The sequence below is a fragment of the Octodon degus genome, unplaced genomic scaffold (assembly GCF_000260255.1).
Source record: "Octodon degus isolate 3935 unplaced genomic scaffold, OctDeg1.0 scaffold00243, whole genome shotgun sequence".
In the NCBI taxonomy this organism is placed as follows: domain Eukaryota; kingdom Metazoa; phylum Chordata; class Mammalia; order Rodentia; family Octodontidae; genus Octodon; species Octodon degus.
In genome coordinates this window covers 1,795,965-1,810,361 of record NW_004524819.1, presented here as the reverse complement: position 1 = coordinate 1,810,361, position 14,397 = coordinate 1,795,965, and the positions used below count along the sequence as shown (strand labels likewise).

The window sequence follows — 14,397 nt, the reverse complement described above, 5'->3', positions numbered from 1 at the left end:
TGTTTGTAAATAGGATCACAAGTCCGCATCTTTTACAGCAATTAACCACTAAGAAGAATATATGCAGTGTGTTATTTGTTGAAATTGTACTTCCGATTTGATTTGAAACTGTCTCATTGCTATCTGTTTATCAATAAAACTTTGAAAAAAATAAATAAATAAAATAAAAGACCAGAATGACAGGCATTCTAAGCGTGACCCTCCTATTACACATTGCTCTCTTCAGTGCAGTTGCTTGATTCACAGGTTTAAGCATATATAGTTAGTTAGGTTGAGAATCCTACCAATTAGCTGATAATTTCAAAAATCTGCTATTGTTTTTCAGGATCATTGCCTTGCCCATCTTGTGTGTACAAATGTATGGCTTTGTCCCTGTCCTGTTTCCAGCTTTTCTGCTTACCCTCTCCTTGTTGTCCAGTCCTCAGGTTCTCACTTTCTTTTATATTTACAATCTAACAAAAATTCAAATCCAACTTACCAAAATTTGTGGGATGCAATGAAAGCAGTTCTCAGAGGAATGCTTATACCTGTGAACTCATTTAGTAGGAATAAAGAACGAGATCAAATTAATATATTAATCTACACCCCCAGCTTTGCAGAAAATTTTCCAAACAGGAGAAAACAACCTGACACTCAGTTAAGTTAGACTCTTTCCAGGGTGTGCCTAAACCCAGTATGTGCATGGGACCACTCACCCACCCTCCTGCCTTATCCTCCTTCCTGCCAGCTCCCAGGATCCCCATGGGGTGTGTGTGTGTGTGTGTTTGTGTGTGTGTGTGACTGCCTACCACCCATTAGAACCTCTTCTATCATACAGGCATGGTGTGGAATCCTGCAACAGAACTCCCTACAGTGAAGCTAGGGGCCAGAACCACCCAGCTAAACCAGGAGCTAAACATCTTGCCAGGGGGGCACAGAAGGTTCACCTCCACAGGCTGCAGGAGGAAGAAGTGGAACCCAGCATCCAGATTCAAGCCAGGCCCACCTGGAGGAGTGCGATCTTGGTAAGTATAGACCCAGTAAGCAGAGACACTTTGTTATAACCATGTCTATGAGAGCATCCTCACTCTGTCTTGATCGATAGGGGGAAAATGGAAACTGGGGTGAACTAGTTTGCCTGTAAGATGCCATGTACAAGAAGAGATAATTGAACAAAACTTAGGGGAACTAATTTAAATACAAATTCTCAATTTAATATCTGCTTAGCTATACAGTCATAGTGTTTGCTTTTATGATCTAAAACACAAACACATTAGTTACAAAAGTTTGTGAACTGCTAAATCTTGGTAATCATTGTTAGTGTTGCTAATTTTAGTTGTGTAAATATCAAACTGTATCTGCCTTAACCACATGGTCTTGGGTAATGATATCGGTAGGTTCTAAGGTAATAACTGCACCAAAGCTCTACATCAAAGGTCAGAGGACAGTCCTATACAAAATGACAAAGAGAAGGAGCAAATTGGATTCTCAGGTGCCGAGCCCAACCAGAACAATTGCAAGAGACACTAGCATAGAAGAATTTGGAAATCACACACATATGAAATCTCTGAATTAATAACATCAGTAAAGAAAAAACTGCAGAAAGTTATAGAGGAAATCAGATCACAAATAATCTCTGAAGAAAAGAAAGAAATGATAATTATAATGGGCGAATTACTAAGTGCTTCTAAAAAAGATAATGGTAAAACTATAGAGGAGACTGAAAAATGATGGAATCCTTGATTGAGCAATATAAGAAAGAAATAGAATGCATGAAGCAGATTCAAAGAGATATACAGGAAATTAAAACCTCAATCACAAACTGACAAAACATTTTGAATGCAAGTGAATATAGAGTTTCAAAACTTGAAGGCAATTTGCAGCTAGTGAAAATATAAGAAAAGATCCCTTTTCTTATTAATTTTACTGAGAAGCAAATAACACTGAGACAGTTTCAAAAGAGGTTAGTAGGACATTTACAATAATTAATACATTGCATATTCTTGTCTTTGTAGTAGTTATTCATAGTACAAGATACAGACATGATATCCTGTCCAAACACTATTAGTACAAATCTTTCTTCTCATTGAACTAAGAGAAAGTATCTATATATCTATCCTAACTATTTTGTATATTCAGATACAGAAATCAAAAGAAGAAATAAAAATAGATCTCTTAAAAGCAACTAGGATGCAGGAAAAACTAATTCAACATCTGCAACATGATGCAAAGATGAACATCGTAACACTAACTGGCATGAATGAGAAAGAAGGAGTCAGTGTAAATGATATAAAAAGAATATGGGCAGAAGTAATAGCACAAAACTTCCCAAATATGGGGGGAACAATCTGACATTCAGGTAACGGAAGCATACAGAACCCCAAATAACATCAACCCAATGAAAAACACATCCAGACATATAATAATCAAGAACTGAGTTTCAGCACAAGAAAAATGTACTAAAAGCTTCTAGAAAAAGAAACAGATCGCATTTAAAGGAAAACACATCAGAACAACAGATTTCTCTTCACAAACCATCAAGTGAAGGAGACCATGGAGCAAAGCATTACAAGTCTTGCAAGAAAACAAATTTCAACCCAGACTGATACAAACATCAAAACTCTCTTTCCATTTAATGGAGAAGTGAAATGCTTCCATCAAAAACAACTAAAGAGGGCTGGTGAGATGGCTCAGTGGTCTAAAGCACCTACTTAGAACAAGGTTAGTAAAGCACAGGGACCGCGGTTCAATCCCCTAGCACCACATGCCAGCCAGCCCCGCCCCCTGCTGGGCTGAGCTGGCCACATACACACACACACACATAAATAAATAAAAAATTTAAAAAAAACAACTAAAGAATTTCATGTTGACAAATCCGACCCTACACAGATTACTAAAACATTCTAGACATCGACTAAAATGACCACAACTCCATGAAAGAGTATGGAAAGAATCCAACAAAATATGGCAAACAATTAAACATAGGAGAAAAAGTGGTATCCAACAGCAGATAAATAACATGACAATCATAATGAATTCATCTAAGGTATAACCATCAATTAAAATGGACTCAATTCACCAATTAAATGAAATAGACTGACTGAGTGGATCCAGATGCAACATCCAACTATATTCTGTATACAAGAAACATGCTTAACTCATAACGAAATTCATAGGGTGAAAATTGAAGGATGGAATACAATACTACTTGCCATAGGACATCAGAAAAAAGCAGGGGGTAGCAATGTTTTTTGCTGACACTCTAAACTTCAAATGAAGAATGATCAAATGAAATAAAGAAGGCCACTACATACTGGCTAGGGGTAAAATAGAAGAGGAAGAGATAACAGTCCTAAATATGTACACATCAAACACGGGAGCACCGAACTGTCTAAGACAAATCTTAATCAATATGAAAAATATAATATCCAATACGACAATCTTAACAGAAAACCTCATCATCCCCTTATCCCAAAAAGATAGGTCAAGCAGAGAAAAAAATAGCAAAGAAGTAGCAGAACTGAACCAGAACTTGGAAAAAATGGACATAGTGGCCATATACAGGTTGTTCCACCCAACTAGATGTAAATACACATTTTTTTTGGCCTAAATTAGGTGGAAATTTTGAAGTTATAGGGGTAGACAAAAATTTCTTTTTTTTTTAAACTTTATTTTAGGACACAGTCTATAGAGTCTAAAGGGTCTCACTGCACAGATTTGATGTGTAGTGATCTTCCTGTTTACAGCCTTCCAAGAGCTGAGATTACAGGCATGTGCCACTATGCCCAGTGTCAATTGCTGTCTGAAAGCACCCAGTGTCAATTGCTGTCTGAAAGGACTCTCCCCCAGCACTGCAGTTCTGAGGATCGAACTCATGGCCCCTGCATCTGCCTAAGCAGGCACTTTAATCTGCTGAGGTATTTGGCCAGCCCTAAAATTTTGAGAAGGATTTTTTTTTGGCTGGCTCAGGCTGCCTTAAGGGTGGATCTGGTAAGGTATGTGGATCTGGGGATCGAACTGTGGTATCCTGCGCCTGACTGTTTGCAAGTGCAGGTGTTTAGACAATAGCTAACTGGCAGGCCACCACAAAGATTTCATGAACAAAAACCTAACGGCACAGGAATTTTTGAAAGAATCAACAATTGGGACCTCCACTTACACAGAAGTTTGTGCATGTCCAAATAAATTATCAACAGAGTGAAAAGCTGACCTACAAATTTCAAAAACATCCTAGTACTCTCTCAGACAAGCTATTTTACATAGATTATATAAAGAATTAAAAAGACATTAGGCCCCCAAAATGTAAGGACCTAATCAAAAGATAGCCATCTTAGATGATTGCACACTTCTTAGAGGAAGATTACAAGACGCAAATAAATGAAGGAAAAATGCTCTACATCACGAGTTATTCAAGAAATGCAAATTAAAACAACATTGATATATCATCTCACCCCAGAAAGAATGGTAATAGTAAAGAAATCAACTAACATCAAATGTTGGAGAGGCTACGGGGCAAAAGAAACAATTGTCTACTGCTAGTGGCAATGTATACTGATGCAACCATTATGCAGATAAATGTGGAGACTTCTCAAAAAACTAGGACTGGAAATCCCACTCAATCCAGCTGTTCCCCTTTTGGGAATTTTCCCAAAAGTGCGGTAAACATCATGTCATAGTGAAATATGTAAGCCCATGTTTATAGCAGGACAATTTGTGATGGTCAATCTTTGGAAATGACCAAAATACCCATCAGCTGAGGAATAAATAAAAAAGATGTGGTATTTTTATACAATGGAGTATTATTCAGCTATAAAGAAAACCAAACCCGACGCCTTCGTAGGTAATTGGATGCAACTTTAGGCTATACTCATAAGTGAAATAAACTAGACCCACAAGGGTAAATATTTATTTTCGCCCTAGTGCAAGAACTCAAAAAAGTAATAAACACTGAAAGGTATAACAAACAGTTAAATGGAAAGAAACAGAGCTTGAGAATTTAACAACAAAAATAGAGACAAAGGAGGAAGGTTAGGAAATAAGGTAGGGGCAAAACCATACATGTATATATGCAAGATGAATAAGGCAATAGTCCTAAGAACGTCCATCAGGTTTTTGAAAACAGCAGTTAATTGGTAGAATTCTCACCCTGACTAACTCTGTATTTTGATATCTGTGAACTGAGCAATGTGCTCTCTGAAAGCCTGAGAGAATGTTTTCTCTCCACGTGACTCTCCTTAGGCACACTCTTCATCATCGCTCACTTTCTTCTGTGGCCCCATAATCTCCTTGGTTAGTAAATTTGGGACACAACTGAGTTACAGAATCTTACAGTACAGCTTCTCCTATGTCCTGAGTCCTCAGTGACCTGAAAAGGCTAGCGCCAAAATGTTGGCTGTCCTTTCAGCCTTTCTTTTTCTATAATTTTTGGTCTGAAAACTTAAGTTAGCCATCCTGAAGAGAAACTTAATGATATTATTATCCTATAACATAGGCAGTTGAGCTTAATCTTGCTATCTGTCTGAATATCAAACATCTTAGAAATAACATGGAACGGGTATTTTTCATCAAGTATTGATATGTTAAACTTCAAATCCCTACAGAATGTGAAGAATAAATTTAAAAAATAAAATTCTTGTTTTTTTGCTGTTGTTTTTACTCTTCAAAATAAAAGAAAATTGCACAGATCTTGCTTTTTCTTGGTCTTAACCATTGAATAGAAAACTAAAAACGAGGCATAAAAAGTAAAGCCAAATTAACATGCTGATGTCCGTGACTCATCCACATGGCTGACACTGACAAATTCTACAATCTGAGGTACAGGATCTCAGGATAAATCCTGAGGGGATTTCACTGACCTTATCAGACCCAAAAGCTACAACTCTTGTTGCATAGGTCTTGCTTTATCTTGTTCTTAATCATCCAGCAGAAAAGTATAAAAACGAAGTATAAGAAATAAAGCCATGCTGCTATGATGAGCTGTAGGGGACTCAGGTCAACAATTTCTGACATTGCCAGTCAAGCGGAAGACCCAATACTATTACGGGCTACTGGACTCTTTTAGAATATTTTGCTGAGTTTACACACCTATAATATTCAAATAACGGAACTTAACATAAAAGGGTATACAGGTGAATGTCCATTTTGTATCTGTGTATTCAAAGTGGTTAGCATAGATATATAGTTACATTTTCTTAATGAATAGAGGGATTTATTCTAATGGTGTTTGTAAGTAGGATATCATGTCCGCATCTTGTACAGCAATTAACTACTAGGAAGAATGTATGCAGTGTGTTAATTATTGAAACTGTCCTATCAATTTGGTTTTAAAAAAAACAAATTAACATGCTGAGCTGTAAAAGACTCAAGTCATAAACTTATGACATTATCAGTGCTATGAATAGTCCACTACTATTAAGGACTACTAGACTATATTGGATTGTTTTACTGAATTTATGCACCTACAATATTTAAATGGTAATTATATATATATATATGCATATATAAAATAGTTAGAATATATATGCAGCTACTTTTCTTAATTCAATGAGAAGAAAGATCTGTGCTAGTAGTGTTTGGACAGGATATCATGTCCACATCTTGTACTATGAATAACTACTACAAAGACAATGATATTCAATGTATTAATTATTGAAACTGTCCTACTAATCGGTTTTGAAACTCTCATTGCTTTTTCTTTCTCAATAAATTAATTTAAAAACCCCCCAAAACCAAAGAAAATGGAGATACAGTTTAGTGGAATCTGTGTGATGCAATGAAAACTGTTTTAAATGGTAAATTTATAGCTGTAAGTCCTCAAATCAGGAAAACTGAGCCAAAATAAAAAAACCTTGTGGTGTATCTCAATCTCCTAGGTAAAGCACAAGTCAAAGCCAAAGCCCAAAGAAGGTAGGAAATTACAAAGATAAGAGAAATTAATGCATTGTAAAGAAAGATAAATGCAATTTATAAATTGACAAGTTGGTTGCTTCCATTAATAAATAAAACTATTAGACTGTTAGCCAACCTTGCCAAAAAATGAAGCAGAAAATTCCATTCATGGAATAAGAAATGCAAATGACAAAATCACTAGGAGTCTCAGAGAAATTCAGGGCATCATCTGTACCTACTTCCAAAATATTTATTCACACAGGATGGAAAACAGAAGAAATAGACTGATTCCTTGATACATATGGTCTACCAAAGCTGAATGAAGAAGATGTAAATATTCTGAATCTCCAAATACCAGTGAGTGATATTAAAAACATAAGCGCAGGTCTTGCGGAATTCACAGTTGAATTCTCCAGGAAATTTAGAGAAAACTTAATGCCAATTCATCTCATGTCTTCAATGAACTTGTATATTAGCTAGGGTTTTACTAGAGTTACAGACATAACAGAAGTTGTACAAATGTATAAGAAATTCCAAGATTGACTTATGACAGCCACAGAGTCAGTTGAGGAAGCATACAGAGGGCATCTGCACACTGGATACTGAAGGATTCCCTTCAAGTTCTGGAGCTCACTGCAGTGTTCTGTGTGAGTCATTATCAGGAAACCAATGGATGTATGATGGAAGTGTGATGAGTCCACAGCAGGAGGCTGAAGAATCTAAAGCAGAACACAAGAGCCTGTGCTAGAGACAGGCAGTGACTTCCAAGCTGATGGTGAAGACTGGAGCTCCTCCAAGGAAAAATGGGACCTTCTGTCCTTCCTCATTCTCCTTTAAGTGATGAGTCACTGTAGAATGTGGCCTGCACACTCTAGGCTGTGGAATTGCTGAGCTGATTAGTGTTCTTATTTTCTGAAGTTGACACAATTAACCAACAACTACAATTTGAAAGGCAAGATTAACCAACAACTACAATTTGAAAGGCAAGATGTTCTCCCACAGTCATTCTGCAAGGCAAGTATTACTCTGGTACCAAAACCAGAGAAATGTCCAACAGAAAAGAGAACTACATGCCAATCTCCTTAATGAGCATAGATGCAGAAATCCTCAATAAAATAATACCAAACAAATGTGGCAAATGAAAACAATTATGTACCACATCCAAGTGGAATTCATCCCAGGAATATATGAATGGTTCAATATATGTAAATCCACAAATGTCACACCTTATCAAGGGAGACAAAAACAAAATTCACATGATCATCTCAATAGATGCAGAAAAAGCTTTGTCGAATTCCAACACTCACTCCCAATACAGTTGGATTATTTTGCTGAATTCAAGCACCCTCCTATGATAGCAATGGAATACCCATCTGTGAAAAAACTAAACAAAAAAGGGGGATATAAATGAAGCAGCATTTTGTATATATATATAATAGTTAGGATATAAAGAGAGTCACATAGAGAGAATAGAGAGAAAACATTCTCTCAGGCTTTCATAGAGAGCAAATTGGTCAAGCAATGGCCATGACTCATCCGCATGACTGACACTGATCTACAAACTGCAGTACAGGGTTTCAGGATAAATCCTGAGGGTATTTGACTGACCTTATCAGATAAAAAAGCTACATTTCTTGTTATATAGCTCTTGCCTTATCTTGGCCTTAACCATCCAGCAGAAAAGTATAAAAACAAAGTATAAAAAGTAAATCCATATCAATATGCTGAGCAGTAAAAGGGTCAAGTCAACAACTTCTGACATCACCAGTCATATGGAAAACCACTACTATTATGGACTACTGGACTATTTTGGAACATCTTGCTGAATTCACACACCTATAATAGTGAAATAACAAAACTAAACAAAAAAGGTGATACAAATGAACAACCATTTTGTATCTGTATGTTCAAAATAGTAAGGATACATATACAGCTATATTCTCTTAATTCAATGAATAGAAATATTTGTTTAAATAGTGTTTGTGAACAGGATATCATGCCTGCATCTTGTACAATGAATAACCGCTAATACAACAATATGAAATGTGTTAATTATTGAAACTCTCCTACTAATCGGATTTGGGACTGTCTCATGACTATTTGTTTCTCAAAAAATTATGAAAAAAATAAAATAAAATTGCCAAACATGGGAAAAAAAGAAAATCCAGTGAATCATCCTGCTTAATTTTGTGCATAAATTATGTTCTCTAAAAGGCTAGTCTCATAGAGAAACTTGCCTTATAAACTTAACATTGATTTAAAAACTGATCCTCATTTTGTTCATTCATTCCTGATCTGCTGGCATTGTGACCCTTCATTAGTACTAGTTTAGTGTATATTGATATTAATAAAATATCTGAATGAAATTTTAAGCAAACTGGTAAAAGAATAGTTAGGATACATATACAGCTACTTTCTCTTAGTTCAATGAGAAGAAAGTTTTGTACTAATCATGTTTAGGCAAGATATTATGTCTACATCTTCTACTATGAGTACCTACTACAAAGACAACATCATGCAATGTATTAATTGTTGTAACTGTTCTACTAGCCTGTGTTGAAACTGTATCATTGCTATTTCTTTCTCAATATAATTAATTTTATAAAACTTATAGAACATCAGAATGAATGGTCTTTACCTCAAACTGATAAATGCTATCTGTAATGGATGAACAACCATAATTGTTTAAATGAAGACAAACAGAAAATTTTTACTCTAATCTCAGGTAAGAAACAAAGATGTCCACTGACACCACTCATTCACAACAGTCCTGGAAACATTAGCCATAGTAATTAGACAATAAACAATATATTGAACAATGATTGCAAAGAAAGAAGTGAAATGATACATTCACAGATTGACAGGGTACTTCACATAGAAGATCCCAAAAATTCTGCAAAGAGACTTATTTATTTCATAAAAAGATTCAGTAGCATAGCAGGATTTCAAGTCAACACTCAAATATTCATAGCATTTGTATACACAAACAACAAATGTATTGATAGAAATTAGAGAAACAAATCCATTCACCATAACATCAAAACTTGAAATACTTAGTAATCAATCAACACAAGAAGAAAAATATTTTTACAGTGAAAATTATAGTAATCAGAAAAGACATCAAAGAGTATTTCAGAAAATTAAATGATATTCCTTGTGTTTAGATAGGAAGAACAAACAATGTGAAAATGGCCACATTCTCGAAATTGTTAAAAAGATTCAATGTAATCCAGATTAAAATACCATTAGTATACTTCACAGTTCTAGAGCAATCATTCCTGAAATTCACCTGGAATAATAAGATAACTAAGAGAGCAAGAGCAATTCTGGAAAACAAACGAATGGCAGGAGTAATCATGATCCCTGTCTGGAAATGATACTAAAAAGCTACTGTGATAAAATCAGCATGGTACTGGCAGAAATACAGACCCAGACCTAATGATCAATGGAACTTTAGAAGATTAGAAGATCTGGGGAGACAGCTCAGTGGCTTAAGCACCTGCCTGGTAAGTGGGGAAAGATCCTGAGTTTGATCTTTGGTACCACAAACAAACGAACAAACAACAACAAAAGCATGATCCATCTTTGGAGGCTTGTGGGTTAGCTCAGTTGTTTAAGCGCCTGTTGGGCCAAACCCAGTCAGGTGCAGGGGACTGCAGTTTGATCCCCAGCTCCCCATGCCTTACCAGACTTACCCTTAAGGCATCCTAAGCCAGAAAACAAAAACATTTTCAACTTTTAGGGGCTGTGGAGATAGCTCAGTAGAACAAATGCCTGTTTGGCAATCACAAAATCCTGAGCTTAATCTCTGGTTCTACAAAAAGAAGAAGAAGAGAAGGAGGAGGAGGAGGAGGAGGAGGAGGAGGAGGAGGGGATTAGAAGAAGCAGAAGAAACTACAAAAGCACTCAGTCACCTTACCTTTGACAAAGGGGTCAAAGATATTCACTGGAAGAAAGATAGCTTCTTTAACAAATAGTGCTAAAAAACCCTGGCTTTCCACATGCTGAAGGCTAAAGTTAGACCCAGGTCTGTCACCGTACACTAAGCTAAAATCATAATGAATCAAAGATTTAAATATTAAACAGAAACATTAAATCTTCTAAAGGAAAATGTAGGTAGAAATCTTAAATATATATATGTATTTCGAGAGTTGATGAACAGAAAGGAATTGCAGGGAAAATACTTCAAAGAATAAACAACTGGGATCTCATCTTTTTGAAAATTTTCTGCAATGTAAAATAAATCTCCAACAGAGTAAAAAGAAACCCATGATCTGGGAAAAATTATATAGCCAACTGTCCTTCAGACAAAGGACTTCTATATACCACATATATATAACTTAAAAAAAATCAGGTCTGCAAAATTCAAAGACCTCGTCCCCAAAACAGCATCAGATATGTATATACACTTCTCAGATAATGAAATACAAATGACAAATAAACATGTGAAACAATGTTTAACATCATGGCTGATTTGAAAAATGCATATTAATAACAACACAGAGATTCCATCTCACCCCAGAGAGAATGGCTATCATTAAGAGGTCAACCAATTACAAAAGCTGGAGGGGAGTGTGGGGAAAAAGAACCCTTCTTCATTGTTGTTGGGAATAGAGAACTGTAAAACCACTATGGAAAGCTGTGTGGAGGTTTCTCAAAAATGTAGGAACAGAGAGCCCATTCAAGCCAACTATCCCCCTCCTGCGTATCTTTGCAAATGAACTGAAAACATTATATCACAGCAATACATATGCACACATGTTTATAGCAGCCCAGTTTGTCCTACTTAAATCTTGGAAACAACACAAATATCTATCAACTGAGGCATGGATAATAAAGATGTTGTAGTTTTACAGAATTACCGAGCTAAAAAAAGATAAATTTGCCACTTTTATAGGTAAATAGATGAAGCTAGAAACCATCACTATAAATGAGATAAATCAGACGCACATATGCCAACATTGTATTATCTCACTAGTATAAGTATCTGAGTTTTTTTTTCATTTTTTAAATATTTATTTGGCAGTTTTACTTAGCACAATACACTCAAAAAGAACTCATGATACAATGAGTTTTGTATCAAGGCCTCAGAATTTCATACAAATGTCAAGACCAAATTCTAAGGTATTGCTATTGCATCTCAAAAATTCTCCATTAACTTAAAAAATAGAAACTTATGTGCCTTATAGGTTATTAAATGAAACTAGAATTAACATGCCAAATATTTCTTTGAATTGTAAACACAGCTCCTATATTAAGTTTTACAAAATAGCATGTCTTTCAACATGCATCCAAACAGTGTTCCTTGTAATGCATAAGAGCAATATTTAAAATAATTCAACTGCTTTAACCTAAATAACAATTACTGCTTAAGTACATCCTACAATATATAACACCTTGAGGAAAGCTGTTTAACAGTTACACAGACTACTCATCTTCAGTGTTACATCCTGGATAGCTATTGTTCAAAAAATATTGAACCTTGAGTCTAACAATCCTAAATTCCAATGGTAGAAGTAAGCATAAATCACAAGATTGAGTTGCGAAAACTGTTAAACCAAATGAAGATATTTTTTCATTCAAAAAGTTGGCCAAGAGTCAGTGATCAGGATCAGTTACATTCCCCAGCCACCACTCATACTGGACGTGCCAGACATCCCTCCCATGCCGTTCACAGCCACAGATGCATGGCTTCCACTCCTTTAGTAGCTGCTCTTCACTGCTCCTTGGCTAGAGTAAATCAAATCTGAAAGGTACAATAGATAATGTGAAAGAGAAAGAATCTGTTCAAAGGGAAGGACAAACTGGGAGGAGGAAAAGGATGGGAGAGGGAGAGGAAAATTTGTGTTTATGTATGTATGCAGGATATCTTGGATAATTGTATTGCTGATTTCTGCTGCTCTACAGAGGAGAGCAGTTGAGGCACAATTATTTTTCTTCCCTTTGCCTCCAGACTTCAGTGGGTCCAGCAGTCACCGGACCAAGGGCCTGGAGCCACGGGCTCAGCTGACGACCATAGGCTCGGTGTGCAACCAGTAGTTTGCAGGTCACTGCACCAAGGCAGCGGAGAAGGCTCCCAAGGAGGTGCCAGTGGATACAGCCCAGGAGGTGGATGAGCCGCAGCTGCTGCACGGTACCGGTGTCTGTAAGTGTTTCAACGTGCACATGGGGTTTGGCTTCCTGTCCATGACCACCCGCGCCCGGGTCACTCTCAACCCCGCGGTGCATGTCTTTGTGCACCAGAGTAAGCTGCACATGGAGGGTTTCCAGATCCTGAAAGAGGATGAGGCAGTGGAGTTCACCTTTCAAACATCTGCCAATGGTCTGGAATCCTTCTGAGTCACCAGTTTTGGTGGGGTGTTCATATTGGGAGTGAGAAGCGGCCCAAGGGGAAGAACGTGTAGGAGCTCAGATCCAAGGGAGACAGGTGCTATAACTGTGGCGGTCTAGACCATCATGCCAAGGAATGTAAGCTGCCGCCCCAGGCTAAGAAGTGCCATTTCTGCCAAAGCATTAACCACATGGGGGCGTCATGTCCACTGAAGGCCCAGCAGGCCCCCAGCTCCCAGAGAAAGCCAGCTTACTTTCAGGAGGAGGAAGAAGAGATCAACAGCCCTGCCCTGCTTCCGAAGGCCCAAAATTGAGTACAGTGGGTGGGGGAATATTCTTTTCTACCAAGAAGTTTCAAGGAGCAGGCATCAATCGGCAGAGTGGAGAAAGTGGCGATAGGGTAGCATGGGGTAGCTGGCACTGCCATGTATCTCAGGCAGGGGTTTCCAGCCCGAGGAACCTGTCTTCCCTCAGCGGGGGTAAGGGATGAGACAAAGGAACTTCAACCATGTTCTAGCCAGGTAAAGTGAGGGCTCTGGGGGAACCACCCCAGAACTTGCGTGCTTTATCTGAAGCTTTACCCCCAAAAGAATAGGGAAGTTGTTTTCCTTTTAAATAAGGATATGTAATATTTCCCTTGCCAGCGTGAAATAATTATGCATGAGACCAGATTGATGGACTCAATGCACAAGCTACTACATTATATGGGAAGGAATCTCAGGAGCAACGTGGGGGAGGGGCGTTAGTATTTTTTTCCCTCATAACTCGATCTTGGGATGTGGTGCAGGGAACTATTCCAAGCAATGGGTTGTCGTGACAGAGAAAAAGGGTGGTTGGGAGAACAGCTGCAGACCTGCTGCTTTTAACTCACTCCCACCCCTTTTGGGGCCAATGTGATTTTATTTATTTGCTCCTTTGGACAACTATGCCTTGGGTCCCACTTTCTCCAGTATGCCAACTGCACTATGTGTGAATAATATGTGTTTTGAATTTAACGTTTTTTTCAAAATATAAATATTCTGAATGTTATGGTCTTGTAATTTGTATATTTTAATCTAAGTCCCTCATTCCTGCACTGTGTTCTCAGTACATGAGCAATCTCAGCAATATTTGGGCAGCAGCTGCAGGTCTGCACAGCAGGAATACTTTTTGTTTTTATCACTGTGGAGAGCAAACATTTGGAATGCATAACGTATCAAG

At 37.3% G+C, this 14,397-nt stretch overlaps 1 pseudogene; it reads left to right on the top strand.

Annotated features, from left to right (window-relative positions):
* LOC101579142 overlaps positions 1–13,511 on the top strand; it is a 141,929-nt pseudogene extending 128,418 nt beyond the window's left edge.
* The last annotated feature ends 886 nt before the right edge of the window (positions 13,512–14,397 follow it).